The following is a 6,000-nucleotide window of genomic DNA, read 5'->3' on the forward strand; positions in this document are numbered from 1 at the left end:
TTCAATTATTGTCAATAATATGTGAATGTTCAGAGCTGGAGGCACATAATATCCAATTCCTGTCTTTTTCATGGTGTTAGCAGCCATTGATGGTCATTGTTACATTCATTGTTCCATTAGAGTTATAAAATGGTGATACTGTTTCTATTATTTTTTCTAAATTTATTAACTGAGAACTTCTATGAGAAGAAACTTCCTTGAAACAACTGTTTGATGACCATCTTGAATTGCCCCAGGCATGCCAATGATTTTTGAATTATTAAGCTGCAGTTGTTGCTTACTACTATTTGTAACAATAACAATAATCATCATCACTGTATGCTGAGCCCTTTATTGGCAAGTTCTAACCTAAGTACTCAACATATTTCATTCATCAGACCCTCTGAAGTGAAAATTATTATTCACAGAGCCTTATGGCCTTCATCGTAAGATGATAGCTAAATGATCTCCTGATCTTCTGTGTGGGTGTCTTCCAGGCTATTGTCTCCACTGTGAGTATATGGAAGACTTTCCTCCCCCCTAACTTTTTAGATCTGAAATGGTTTATCTCATTAAATGCCTTTCCCTGTGTGAAATATAAACCCAGGATAAACACTCACGTAATAGAGTGTTAACTAGTGGGAATTATTTATTCCCATTAAAGTTGAAAGAGAAGGGCAGCAGCTACAGTATGAGTAGTCCCAACTCAGGCTACTCCTGGATTCAAGCCAGGAATTTAAACAGATAATTTACCCCTTACAAAGGCTCCATTTCCTCCTTGGTAGAATGGGAAAAAATAAGACTGGGTCACGACTTTGTGCCAAAGAGGTGTTTCCCAGTATAGACCAACTAGAGAGAGCTTGGGTAGATGGTGGAGTGTGTAACTGCTTCCAAGTAAATATGGGAACACAACATCCCACTGAACACACCCACTCTGGTGAGGGTCCTTCTTTCACCTTTTTCATGGATTCGTGTCTTTCAAGAGGAAATGACCTAAGTGACTAGATGTTTGAAGGAAATTATTAAATAGCATACATAAAATTAGCTTTGATTTGGGAGAAGAAAATGTTTAAGATTTGAAAGACTAATGAATTCATGCTACATGGCAGCCACTTTGAAGGGACACACACCATTGAGGTGGTTTGTAAGCAGAGGGGTTTGCATTCTCTTTCTTGTTTGAAGGAGGGGGATTCCTTTTTGTGTATTATGTTGCTTCTGTCTCCCCCTGCTTCCTAGCCCCTTGATGCCGTTCCATGAAAACGTCTTCCACATGCCCTGAAGTTTCTATCCCTGTGCAAGTTTAACTTAGCCATGTTGTTGTTGTTAGCTGTCATTGAGTTGGCCTCCAACTCATGATGACCTTATGCACAACACAGAACAAAACACTGGCTGGTCCTGTGCCATCACTATGATGAGCTGCAGATTGGACCGTTGTATTCTATAGGGTTTTCATTGGCGGGTTTTCAGAAGTACATAGCCAGACGTTTCTTCCTAGTCCATCTTAGTTTGGAAGCAGCACTGAAATCTATTCACCATCATAGCAGCACGCAAGCCTCCACTGACAGATGGGTGGTAGCTGCACATGAGGTACGTTGGCTGGGAAACAACTCAGCTATAGACAATCTATTTCCCCTCAAACCTCACAGAGGACCGCTGTTGGATTTTCTGAGGATACAGAGTACTTTTAGTAAGTTTTTACCAGTCTTCATTACCTTAAGCTGGGAATTGTGCTTTACATAGAGTTTGCGCAGGATGGCGAATGTTCGTCCCCCTGATTTTTTATTGACAGTGCCCCTTTCACTCTCAGAAGTGTCTGATCTGCATGATGAATTACATAGTCACCCTACTTAGACACAGTAGCTCGCCGTGACTTTTCTTCATGCAGCTCCCAGGAAGAGCTAGTTGTGGGCATGGTGCAAGTGAGGTCCAGGGAAGATGAAGATTCGAATCAGCAAGTTGAGCAAAAGACTCCTGACTGCCCCTGGGTGAAGGAACCACTGCTGTTCACGGCTATGTTAGCAGGAATATAGCAACTAGCCTGTCTCCTGCCAGCCTATCATACAGCTCTGCATTGTCCTTCAGAATGAGGCCACATGTGCACAGCTGGCCATGATACTCCAGAAGCTTTGTCCAGCGCACAAGAATAATATGGCTGAGTAGTGTCCAGTGGTAAACCAGCATAGTCCAAACTCAAGGACCATGAAGGGAAATTCAGCGTGCTTTGAAAAACAAACAAAAACAACCTAAGATCTACTAATAAGAATTCTATACAAAATTAGCCTGGATCAGAGAGGGTGACTGTGCACAGCTGAAATAACCCAGTATTTTGCCTAATTGTGGCCGTAGACTCAAATAAGGAAAAGTAGATAAGGAATTGAGTTTCTAAGTCTGTTTATCTTAGGAATCTTCTTGAAACACACAAAAGTTATTCATGAATGACTCTGGTCATGAGTCATTCATGCATTCTTCTAACAATATAAGAATTGCTGATCTGAAAACATTTTAAAAACTATAAAACTTGTACAAATATTAAGTATTATGATTGAGAATCAGTTCAATTCATGACACTGTGTTAGGGGCTGTGGGGACAAAAAGACCAGAAAGACATACGCTTCATAAAGTGTATAATCTAGTGAAGCAATCACAGCAGCCCCAGTGGCTCCCAAGTTGACAACAAAAATAAAATGACAGTAATATTAGATTATAACTCAAAGAATAAAATAAATATCCTTGAGTTCATACTGATAAATATAAATGACTGAATAAATAAATGGGGAGGAAGAAAAACTGCAGAAAAATTCTAAAGAATATAGAAGGAATTAGAGAAATAGAAAATCACCGTTAGAACATCACAGTAATCGTTGCTTCAGGCAAGATTTGCTGAAAAATAACAAATTAGAGGGCAAAAGTTTAAGGAGAAACAGGATATATAAAAAGGCTCAAAATATCTCTCTTCAAATTTTTTTAGTTATAAAGAGGGAAAATAGTAAGTTTACAGTTGAGAATACTGGCAGATACCACCTTGGCCAAGTGATCAAGGCTAACGTCCCCAGTAATAAGACATACCAACATCATGTACCCCCTGACAGGTTGCGATGATATGAGACATCACCTCTGTGGTGTCCTTGTCAAAATGCATAACCTCAGTGCAATCTTGAGAAAACATCAAAGTTGAGGAACATCTACAAAATACCTGACTAATACTCTTCAAAAGTGCTTAGGTCATGAAAGGCAAGGAAAGACTGAGGACTGTCACAGAGCAGAGGAGATTAAAGAGACATGAATGACAACTAAATGCCACGTGGGGTGCTCGATTAGATCCTGGGACATAAAAAAGGACATTAGTGGAAAAACTGATGAAATCTGAACAAAGTCTGTAGTATTTCCTACAGACTGTAGGTAATAGTATTTTTTCCTGGTTTGGATTATGGTGGTGTAGTTGTATAAGATGTTAACATTAGGGGAAGCAGGGTGAAGGACATGCAAAAACCCTCTGTACTAATTTTACAACTCTTCTACAAGTCTAAAGTAATCTCAGAATAAAAAGTAAAACAAACAAGTGTTAAAAAATTATATGCCCAATACCTGAAAGTAAAAACTAAGTGTAACAAGAGATTTGAAAGTGGATTGGAGGGGATAATGTATTCCACCTGGTGTAGTGGCCAATGGGATGGAACTAATTGCACCAGGGGTGTGAGATGTGGCCTGGAGTGGAGGACGGGGCGGGGGATAAGGGATACCTTCCTGGGCAGGGAAGCATTTGACATGGTCTCGAAGGCTGGATAGAATTTTTATATGCAGGTGTCTTAGTTACCTGGTGCTGTTGTAACAGAAATACCACAAAGTGGGTGGCTTTAAAGAACAGACATTTATTTTCTCACAGTTCTGGAACCTAAAAATCCAAATCAAGGCCTCAGCCATGTCAATTCCTGCTTTGTAGGTAATCCCAGATATTACTTGGTTCTTTGGCTTGTACCAGATCTGCACGTGGCATCTGTCTTCCCCTCTGAGTGTATCTTTGTGTCTACACTGCTCTTTATACAACTCAGACGTGATTAGGTTTAAGATTCACCCTACACTGGTATGACCTCAACCAGTTGATAGATTACATTGCATTATGGAAGGTGATTATATTACATTAGATCACATCCATAGGTACAGGGGTTAAGATTCTAACACCTATTTTAGGGGGACACATTTCAATCCACACCAGCTGGTTTGGAGTGGCCAGATAAGGCTTTTATGGTGGATGTTATTTTAAAGGTCTGGACCAAAGCACGAAGGCAGGAAAGTGCAGGAAAAGAGTAATAGTGAAAGATTGACCGGGGAGAAAGCCTTGAAGGAGGATGGAGGAAACCCATTTGGAAAGGAGCCATGCTGAGGTTGTTCAGAACACTCCTTGGCTAAACAAAGGGCGATTTTCTCCACTGAAGAGTCATAGATGCAGAGTCTGAACCCAACCTTCTTGGCTCAAGAGTGACTGGAGACCCGTTGGGACAAATCGTGTATATATATATATATATATATAATAATTTTTATTGTGCTTTAAGTGAAAGTTTACAAACCAAGTCAGTCTCTCACACAAAAACCCATATACACGTTCCTACACACTCCCAATTACTCTCCCCCTTAATGAGACAGCCTGCTCTCTCCCTCCGCACTCTCTTTTCATGTCCATTTCCCCAGCTTCTAACCCCCTCCACCCTCTCATCTCCCCTCCAGGCAGGAGATGCCGACATAGTCTTAAGTGTCCACCTGATCCGAGAAGCTCACTCCTCACCAGCATCCCTCTCCAACCCATTGTCTAGTCCAATTCATGTCTGAAGAGTTGGCTTCGGGAATAGTTCCTGTCCTGGGCCAACAGAAGGTCTGGGGGCCATGACCACCGGGGTCCTTCTGTCTCAGTCAGACCATTAAGTCTGGTCTTATGAGAATTTGGGGTCTGCATCCCACTGCTCTCCTGCTCCCTCAGGGGTTCTCTGTTGTGTCCCCTGTCAGGCCAGTCATCGGTTGTAGCCGGGCACCATCTAGTTCTTCTGGTCTCAGGATGATGTCGTCTCTTGCTCATGTGGCCATTTCTGTCTCTTGGGCTCTTAGTTGTCGTGTGACCTTGGTGTTCTTCATTCTCCTTTGCTCCAGGTGGGTTGAGACCAATTGATGCATCTTAGATGGCTGCTTGCTGGCATTTAAGACCCCAGACGCCACTCTTCAAAGTGGGATGCAGCATGTTTTCTTATTAGATTTTATTATGCCAGTTGACTTAGATGTCCCCTGAAACCATGGTCCCCAGACCCCAACCCCTGCTACGCTGGCCTTCAAAGCATTCAGTTTATTCAGGAAACTTCTTTGCTTTTGGTTGAATCCGATTGTGCTGACCTCCCCTGTATTGTGTGCTCTTTCCCTTCACCTAAAATAGTTCTTATCTACTATCTAATTAGTGAATACCCCTCTCCCACTCTCCCTCCCTCCCCCCTCTCATAACCACAAAAGAATGTTTTCTTCTCAGTTTAAACTATTTCTCAAGTTCTTATAACACTGGTCTTATACAATATTTGTCCTTTTGCAACTGACTAATTTCACTCAGCATAATGCCTTCCAGGTTCTCCCATGTTATGAAATGTTTCACAGATTCGTCACTGTTCTTTATCGATGCGTAGTATTCCATTGTGTGAGTATACCATTATTTATCCATCCATCCGTTGATGGGCACCTTGGTTGCTTCCACGTTTTTGCTGTTGTAAACAGTGCTGCAGTAAACATGGGTGTGCATATATCTGTTCGTGTAAAGGCTCTTATTTCTCTAGGATATATTCCAAGGAGTGGGATTGCTGGATCATATGGTAGTTCTATTTCTAGCTTTATAAGGAAGCGCCAAGTCAATTTCCAAAGTGGTTGTACCGTTTTATATTCCCACCAGCAGTGTATAAGTGTTCCAGTCTCTCTGCAGCCTGTCCAACATTTATTCTTTTGTGTTTTTTGGATTAATGCCAGCCTTGTTGGAGTGAGATGAAATCTCATTGG

Source organism: Loxodonta africana, chromosome 17 (genome assembly GCF_030014295.1).
Source record: "Loxodonta africana isolate mLoxAfr1 chromosome 17, mLoxAfr1.hap2, whole genome shotgun sequence".
Lineage (NCBI taxonomy): Eukaryota > Metazoa > Chordata > Mammalia > Proboscidea > Elephantidae > Loxodonta > Loxodonta africana.